This window comes from Heterodontus francisci, chromosome 17 (genome assembly GCF_036365525.1).
Source record: "Heterodontus francisci isolate sHetFra1 chromosome 17, sHetFra1.hap1, whole genome shotgun sequence".
In the NCBI taxonomy this organism is placed as follows: domain Eukaryota; kingdom Metazoa; phylum Chordata; class Chondrichthyes; order Heterodontiformes; family Heterodontidae; genus Heterodontus; species Heterodontus francisci.
Window position 1 is genome coordinate 88,714,983 of NC_090387.1, and position 9,910 is coordinate 88,724,892.

Sequence of the window (9,910 nt, forward strand, 5' to 3'; positions counted from 1 at the left end):
TTTCTTTATTTTACGTTCAGTACATGATCTGATATTGTCCCGGATTTTGAGGACAGCAGTGAAGCGGCGACATGTGGCACTGACCGTGCTGACAAATGTGAACACATCTGTTTCAGCAGCTGCAGTGATAATTTTAACTTCTTGCTGCACCATGGTCCACCAACGAAGCGATCTACAAGACCTCACAACCAGCTGAGGGCATGCCCCCTGAGGTCAATCTTATCTCAAAGACAGGTGAGTGTTGGAAAAATCATTTAAAATACTTGAAGAACTGTTTATTTTTTTATTAAAGCTTTTATACACGTTTAACTACTTTAAGCACTTTAACAAAAGTTGACTGCAATGAAATATTCGCTTGGTTTTCGCCTGTTTCCTGCAGCTTTTCCAGATCGGTAAAATTCCAATTTTGCCTATGACTATTACCTCTTTAGCTGTGTAAAGCTGATCTGATCTGCTCTACATGCCCTCAATCCCAGGCATATCGACCTTTAAAGAATGGAGCCAAAATGAGCCACAACCATCCATGCTGTTCATGTTTTTATTTTTCAGGACTGCCTCATGTACATCATAAAAAAGTGGAAATTCCCAACAAAAACAAACAAAAAAAAAACAAAAACAGGGATTGCTAGAAGCACACCAACTGTCACATTTCCCCTAAGTCATTGCACCAGATGAACAGTTGAAAAAGAAGAAATCTCTGTCCTTTTGATAACCCTTAGTAGAACTTTCCTTCAGTCCCTAAGGTCTTCAGAATCTTAGAACTGCCAGAAAGCGTATATATATTTGATCTTAATCAGTGGTGTAAAATGCAAACCTCATGTGTAGTCTTGAGAAAAGCACACAAAAAACGTATTATTGATTATGATACAACACTTTTTTTATGGTGGCACGGTAAAAGCTCTTTTCCATATCTTTCTCAACGCGAACAGCCTGCTAATGAGGAAGCTCAGTCAGCCTTCACATTGGAAGCTTCCTCCGACAGTAAACGGAGGAATGGGGCCTCAAAATAGCTCCTATCTGAAATACTGTGCATGTAACCAGAGAATGTGAACGCCGCCAATACCATAGTTTGCAAGACCTTGTTAAGCTGCCGTTAACTGCATTGCAGTTGGATCGCAAGCCCCTTTCTTCCTTGTGCAACGAGCTCCAAAATCCTTCTGCCACGCCTCCCTTTTCACTTTGCAATCTGCAGCAGGCACACACAAACATGATTTTGCATCCCAAAGAAAACCAGTTTTCCGGTATATAAAAGAGAATAATCAGCATCTTAGATTATATTCCGCTCAGATGTATCGAAACCTTTACCAAAGTTTTGCAATACAATGAACGTTTTTTTCTTATTAAATCTGTTCATACTTCATCCCGTCATCTCGGCAGATATGTGCCGATATCGGTTGCTCATATCAACTTTAATACAAAGAACGCGAAAATTTGCGCATGTCGTGGGCAATTAGCCCAAATTCCCACAACAGTGGTCCTGCTGCTTTCAAAAGCGGCTACTCGCGGCCATCATTGAAGTTTGTTTTTTCTGGGGCCCAGTGAGACACACTGTTGACGTGAAATTCTGGCTCTCAATAGCGGTGAACATCTCGATCTTCCCTATAATTTTGCGACAAAATACGGGCCATCGGATTAACAATTCGAACTTAAAATTCCTGATTTAGACTCTGCCTGTTTCAATAAGGACTGTTACGTCTGATTTATCAAGGAGACATTCGTTAGCTTCGCCTGCTCATACAGGACCCCCATCCCCTGCACAGGGAGGCACAATGTGTTTGTCTTTCTAATAATCTCAACTTCCAGTTAAAAAAAAGCCCCTAGACTGTTAGTGGGTAACAGTAAGTATAATGAATGTCTCGCATGGTTCCTTTACTACTCACCGCAAATTCGGGTAAAATAGAAGCTCTCCGGCAGCATGCCTCTTCTTTCGTTGGAGTGCAGCAAGCTGAGTGGCACCTCCAACTTTAGGTAGAGCTGCTTTCCCCATGAATAATGCATGGACACTTTTGTCTAATCCTGACCGGTGTTGACTGGGAAGACAGGTTGAATGGACTGGAAGCGTGAGGCACATCAGCTGGCAGAAATGTGATCATTTTTGAAACAGCACGCACGTTCTTTACGGATGTCATTTTTTGGAGGTAATAGATTTTCTTTAGAATCTATAATATTCATTTTTCCTGAATTCTTGCTGGGATAAGGTATGCGAAACCATCGTTCACGACTCGTTGCAATGACTCGTTGCAGTCTTGCAGGTTCAAAAAATAAAAGAAACAAGAGTTAAGACTAGGATCATCAATCATGCTCCCACAGTAGATTTCACTTTTAGAGAAGACGCGCAACCATATTGCAGACATGGCAATTGTCCCTTTCCACCAAGCTATTGCAGCTGCCACTCGATCACCGAGGATCCATTGCGGACCCCTGTCACTTGCATGTTTTTCGCTTAACTGTCTCTTCCTTTTATGTTCGTGGAGTTCACAGGTGGAGAACGGAACAGGAATGGACAGAGAAAATTAGAATCAGTTAACACATGAATGAGCTGCTGTGAATGTTATTGCGATGATCGTGCGGAAGACAGCAGAGACAGAGCGTGAGAGAATGAGGGCAGAAATTGGTAGCCAAAAATAAGGAGAGACATAAGCAAATAAGGATATTAAGGCTGAATTGGAGCTAGGAAAATTGGAAGAAAATAGAATTGGCAACTTAAGCTCTGAGACTACAAGATGCACACAGTCCCAGGTTTTCGTCAGTGGCCATGTGACGGTACTTGCCACTGACACCAAAGAAAGATACCCACAGAGATCCAGTGTTTTATCTGACGTAAATTTCTCCATTTTGAAAGTCAGTGTGAATCGAGTGCCAAGACAAAGGGATATCCACGCTCCAAAGTTATGCCCTCAAGCAACGTAAGCAACCAATCACTTTGAAGTATTCTCACAGGGAGCAAGCTGGGACATAAAATGCACCGAATTATTCAATTTTAATTAAACATTGCAAGAGTTGATTAAATGGTTGGGATTAAGATGGAAGCTGAAATACATTAAACAAACTCACTTTTAAAAAGTATTATTTTCGAAATATGGGATTTTTATCAGAATGATGCATTTTCACATTCCACAACGTAAAAATGCTTTCCTGAGACAGCGAGGCTGCTTTCCCGTAATTGTACACTTTGTACACTACTAGGAACACAGTTACACGTTTTTAAACGGGTGTAACTTTCGCGAGGGTTGTTATATCGGGCCAAATTGTGTAAAGGGCAGCTTTCTGTCAGTTCAATTATTTCTACTTGATTTTTCTCTGTGGAAGGGGGATTTAAACACTGTCCCTATCACTGGCAGCAACTTCTGGATTTCCACAATTAACTGTGCAAATTGAAGACTTTCCTGTCATTTCAGAGGAGGAATAATGGCGAACCGTAACAGATTCACCGTCAATACTCCTGCAATATCTGGGCTTTTTAAAATATTTTGGATGCAGGATGACTAACTTGATCTGATTTTCTCTGACGAAGACGTGGCCAACTCTTTACCTGTTACACCAGTGTCCGACGAACTATTCTAAATGATCAGACAAATATGGTATTCATGTTTGGATGTGCTGTGCTAGCTGAGATGGCATCATAATTATTATTGGAATGTCACGAAGGTACAGAATGGGGTCACGAATATTGACGGGGCTGGCACACCATTGCAAGTATCTCGACAATGCAATCAGCACTCTCTGTTATTGCATCTCAAGACGCAATTAATTGTGTAAGACACGATTTGCCGCTGTTAGATCCGTGTTGACTGTCAGTGATTAACTTAGTTTTTCCAGCCAAAAAAAACATACCTGAGATAATGGTCCTTAGAAGATTTCCCACTGTTGAGATTAGAGCAACAGATCTGTTGTTAACAGGTTCAGTTATTTCCTCCTTTGGTGAACAGCGGTATATCTGTTGCAATGTTCCAGTCCTTTGGCAGCAGCCCCATATCCAAGCGGAATTATGAGATTGTGGCCAAAGCCTCCGCCGTTTATACCATTACTTTTCTGAGCAAATTAGTTTTAGCGCTGCCACATTTAAAATATCTCCTTTTTATCCATGATGCTATCCAATTTCTTTACCCTCACATCCTTTACTATCATATTTGCAGCATCCTCTTGTTTTGTGAAGGCAGATGCAAATTACTCGTTCAGAGCTTTATCCATACCCTCTGCCTACGTAAGCAAATTTCTTCCTTGGCCTCTCCTTCGCGCCATCCTTTCCTTTGACATTAAATTTACTCTTATATCTATAGTCAATAAAATAACACTTTGTATCGTACCCACTTTTTTCATACATGTTGATCATATTTGCACTTGTAGCCTAGACATTACAATGAGCCTTCTGTTTATGATTCAATTAATCATCCAGGGAGCTCTAGATTTGGATAACAATTGTCGTCTGCTGACATGACGCGGGAATTGCGTGCTGGAGGTCTAAAGAGTATATGCAACTTCGCAAAATATTAACCTAACTGAAGCTTAGCCCCACAATCTTAACATTGGGAAAGTGAATAATATACGTTGTGTAAAAGCAAGATACAGCGAATGCTGGATGTCCGAGATAAAGCAAAACAAAACAAAAGCTGGCAATAAGCAACGCATCCTGCGACATCTGTAGAACAATAAACCGTGTTAATGTTCAGGTCAATGACCTTTCATCAGAAGTTTGGGTGTTTTACGCGAAACTCCGAAAAAAGGGTTGAAGTGCTGACGTTGTTATATTATGAATCATGAATACTTATAATGAATTCTATTCTTAGCCAGTTAAACAGTGCTTCCCCTCATTACATTAGTGAGTAGGCAATTCCTCTGCCGAGGATGGTCTTGATTAGGAATGGCAGCTCCTTGGACATTTTTGGCAGAGGTGACAAAACTCCCCCAAAAAAGGCAAGCTAGCTAAGCAGTACCTTTCAGCGTCCGTATTGAGGATATCCACGATCCGAAGCTGCTAATGCAATATTACCATAGCTAATGTTGTCATGTTTTTGCAATGGTGTGAAGTTCGTTTCTCTACGTGACGCAGGTCGTTGCTTCGGAACTCATGTAAGTTTGGGAGCCTTACGGTCACCCCCACACACATTTGAAATGTACTCTGCATTATAATGTTTCGTGTTGCATGTGCTTAGTACCTTTCCATTTTTCTCAGATTTATACAGCTCACATTTAGTGCCCGTTTAGTGCAATACAGAGCATTGACCGTCACAGAGCAGAAACCCATCGTCACTGCCTTCATGTGGGAGTGAACATAAAGATAGGTTTCAGTGATCACCATTTCCAACTGATTTTTAAAAGATCATTCTTTCCACCTACTCCTCCAGTTTTAACGTAAATATGGCGACAGCCTCAGCGGTGTCATCACTTTTATTGAAGTATTCTAAATTTTGATAACCATTCGTATTGAATCAATCCTAAGTTCCCCTTTTACTCCTTTACTGACAATTCCGAACCCATTATCATTTGGTATCAAACGAAGCAATCTGTCACTCGTGTTCTTATTGAAAGGTTTTTAGAAAAATAACAGGCTCCCTTAGGTTCTCATCGCTATTATCTTCTCCAGTGAAGAAAAAGCCCAGCTGAATCGTTCTCTGTTGGTCCAATCTGTTATTCCTCACAACACAATTCAATGACATCGAAAAGTTGATACGTTAGTTGTGAGATACAGCCTAGCTAGAACAGATCACAAAATACCAAATGTGACTCGTTTGATAGTCATAGTGTCATAGAGTTATACAGCACAGAAACAGGACCTTCGTCCCATCGTGTCCGTGCCGGTCATCAAGCACCTATCTATTCTTCTTCCATTTTCCAGCACTTGGCCCGTAGCCTTGTACGTTATAACATTTCAAGTGTTCATCTAAATACTTCTTAAATGTTGTGAGGGTTCCTGACTCTACCATCACTTAAGGCAGAATGTTCCAGATTCCAACCACCCTGTGGGTGAAAAAAACTTTTTCTTCAAATCCCCTCTAAACCTCCTGTTCCTTACCTTAAATCTATGCCCCCCTAGTTACTGACACGTCCACTAAGGAGGGCGGGGGGGGGGGGGGGGAGTTTATTCCTAGCGATGCCTCTCATAATTTTGAATACCTCAATCACGTGCCCCCTCAGCCTTCTCTACTCTGAAAAAAACATCCAGGTGAATCTCCTCTGCACCCTCTTCAGTGCAATCACATCCTTCCTCTAGAATGACGATGCCTCATATAAATAAAAAACACAACTGCCGTTCGATTACATTTATCTCTCTAAGGAATAAAGCACAATTTCCTTCTGCTTTTTATGACATTTTCTATCTGTATTTCTATGTTCTAAGTATTATATAAGGCCTCAGATTGGATACTCACACACATTTCCGAAGTGTGCTCGTGATGCATAAAATGCGAACCCGAGACGACGAAGCTAACTATTTAATCTAAATTGTTTTCGAAAGATATTCTGTTGATAGACCAATAATACAAATGCACCATAAAATCTGACGTCCCTGTGGAACCGAGTTCATATCACTTCATCAAAAAAAGCCTTCTCCTTTTACATGCAGCAAACAAGAACTGACATCACTGGATGGATATGGTATTCGACTGACTTAACCTAAACCACAGAAACCATTTGTACGTCAATCTATTGCGCAACGTTCCCATTCAGCCGAGCATATAGGCAAGTGGAAACATCCTACAGTTGGCCTGAGGTTAAGACGTGCAGCTTTTATTTCGACTAGAAGTTTCATACTTCTGCAAGTTTATAGATGCTGTTAACTGACGACTTAAGTTTTGCAAAAGTGTTAATTTCGGATATTTGCATATTTTATCGGTAAACTGCAGAATTGCTAATGCTCCTTCCAGCCTAAATTATAATAAACCCGATCCCACAGTTAACTGACCAAAATTCTACAGCCCTTTCATATTCATTCATGATTTCTGGTGGACAATTAAACAAGTAATATGACTGGAAAAAACCACGAGTATCCCATCCTTATTATCACCAGAGCCAACATACGCGTGCGAATGACAAGGCTGAAAACTTCGCGTGTTCAGCAACAACTGCCAAGGGATGTTGCAACTTTGCCACATCCTGGTTCTGCATATCACTGATGGCAATCTTCAGCCAATTTAATTCACTTCATGTGATGTCGAGAAACAGTTGAGCAAATCGGCTACAGCAAAGACTTTGAGCACTGCTAAAATCCGGATTTAGTGCTGAAGACTTGGTTTCAGAACTAGGCACGTCTCTTGCCAAGTGTTTTCCAATTCTGCTACAACACTGGCATATATCTAACAATGATGAAAGGTGTCCAGCCAAGCTTTGTCCACAAATTTCAGAAGAAATCCAATCCAGCCGATTTCCTTGCTAGCAGCCTATTCTCAGTCATCGGCAAAGTAATGGAACGTTCCGTCGACAGTGTTAGCAACTGACAACCTACTCACTAATAAGCTGCTCACCTATGCTCAGTTTGGGTTCTGCTTAAACTGCTCGGGTCCAGACCTCAATACAGCCTTGGTCCAAACATGGACAAACGGATTGATTTCCAACGGTAAGGTGATAGCAAATTGTTTGTCATCAAGAATCAATTTGACAGAATTGGGCACAAAGGAACCCCTTTAAAATGAGACGCTGCATCTCAGCCCCAGGACATGACTGCAGGAATTCCTAATGTCAATCTCCAAATCGCAACTATCTTCAGCTTCCTCATCATTGACTTCCTATCGATCATAATGTCCGAAGTAGGCATGTTCACTGATGATTGCACAGTGTTCATTTCCATTTGCAATTCATCAGATGATGAAACAATTCATCGCCCCATGCAGCAAAACCAGGACATCATCCAGTGGTCGGTAACATTGGCAACAGACTCGTGCCAACTACTGAGAATATCTAACAATAGAGAATCTAGCCTTCTCTTCTTTAGATTCAATGGCAACACCAACTTGGTACCGCAGACCAAAAATATGCTGGGGACACCATTGACCTGAAACTTAACCTGATCATCTGAATGAGTACTGTGGCTACTAGAGCAGGTCAGAGGCTTGATGTACTAGTCCGAGTGATTCATATCCTGAGTCACATCCTGACTCACCAAAGTCGTTCCACTACCTACACAGTGCAAGTGAAGATTATGATGGAATATTTCCATTGGACTGGATGAATTCAGCTCCAACAACACTTAGGATGAAAGACACATCGAGTACAAAGCAATCTATTTGATCGGCACCTCGTGCATTGCCGTAAATAGTGCGTTCCTCCACTAGTAGCCCAGCGTGGCTGCTTTATGCACCACTTCGTCCAGATTGCCTCCCAATCCCGTGACCTAACCCACAGAGAAGGACATGGTTAGCAGGCGCATTGAAATACCACCGCCTCCAACTCCACCTCAACACACCAATTTGACACAGAAATATATCACCATTCCTTCATCGTCGCTCGGACAAGATCTGTATATCCCTATCTAACAGGACTGTGGGAGTACCTTTACCACACGGACTGTGACATTTCAAGAAGGCAACAAATGAGTATGGACAATAAATGCCAGGGGGTCATGCAGGTAGTTATCGAATAACAAGTGAACCAGTTAATCACTCAGATGGAATATGTTAGTTCAATAAAAAAGACAACTAACTCCTGAATGCTGATTTGTTAACTAAAGCGCAGCAACAGACTGAAGCCATCGCGGATACACAATTTCATATGATTTCTATGAACCTTGAAATGCCATGGCACTGAGTGTTTATTGAGGATCGGAGGTATTCCCCGTAGCATCCTCGGGAGTTTCAGTGCATATTTCGACCACGTTAAAGCGGGAGTTCGGTAGGAATGCTTTCAAAATTCCAAAATAATTTAACTGAAACAAATCACGCTCTAACAGCCGTTTCTGCGACATCTATTTAGTAAACAAAGCCGCTAACTGCAATACATAACAATAGTGTTTTATTTTTAGTCTCAGGTCATCAATCTATTGCACAAGGCATTTATTGTTTCCATTAAAATTCGTGATTTATATCAATTATTCATTAAACCCTGGGATCTCCGTACCTCAAATTGAATTGTGAATGTCTCTCCTTTACCTCATTCGTAAAACGGCCTACGTTGGAACGCATCATGGAGAACGACTTGCATATCGAAATTGAAAGCGAAATATTGTCAAATGTTTGACTTTGAGATCCAAATCCTTGTAAAATAATAAAGGATGGAATATCAGGGAAGTTCAGCCGAACTTGCCCCGAAGTACGGGAGGACATCGTGAGGAAACAGTGGAAATGCTGTCGCACCTTCTTGCTGGTATCACGGACTATGGGGTTAATTTCATTTTGCAGCAGATGTGCACGCAAGTTAAAGCATTTTCATAAGGGACGGAGGGCAAAGTTTCAAAGGAATGTACTAAAGTGAATCAATTGTGATAATTCTACACCTCCGTTTTAATTCAATAATTTATTTAATGTCAGAATATCCTGCCGACATTTGGACACAGCCTCACAACCCAGCGGACTGATCCTCCTGATGGAGAGCATCACGAACTGACGCTGCTTATCTTCAGTGAGCTTTCGAGTCAATTTGAAGCCTGACTGGTGAGTTGTACCGCTGCTTGAGCTCTGAACTTGAACTGCAGTCACAGTTTATAACAAAATGGCTGACATCTATTGTCCACATAAGGCTCTCAAATTTGAAAACAAAAAAAAAAACAACTGGAAGGTAAATTTGAATGTCGACACAGTTATTCCATTGGCATCCAGTTCCCTTATCTACCACCAACTGATCCTGTCATCAGATCAATTAATTGTGGCTACATTCAGCAATCTACTGTCCTTCTCAATTTTAAAATGCGTTTCTTGCCCGGATCTGCCCCACAGCCCTTTAGTACTCAGGCTATCCGTTTCAGGTCAGCCGAAGACCAAAT

General features: G+C 41.3%; 1 long non-coding RNA gene across 2 annotated transcripts; it reads right to left on the reverse strand.

The window, feature by feature from the left end:
* Window positions 1-305: 305 nt before the first annotated feature.
* LOC137379120 (uncharacterized) lies at window positions 306-8,070 on the reverse strand. Of its 2 annotated transcripts, none has more exons than XR_010976741.1 (3): window positions 7,461-8,070; window positions 1,881-2,245; window positions 306-1,186 (listed from the first exon to the last, which is right to left on the reverse strand). It is a non-coding gene; the product is annotated as an uncharacterized lncRNA (long non-coding RNA). The 2 variants fall into 2 exon arrangements; XR_010976740.1 differs by lacking the exon at window positions 7,461-8,070 and adding an exon at window positions 6,369-6,638.
* Window positions 8,071-9,910: the final 1,840 nt, after the last annotated feature.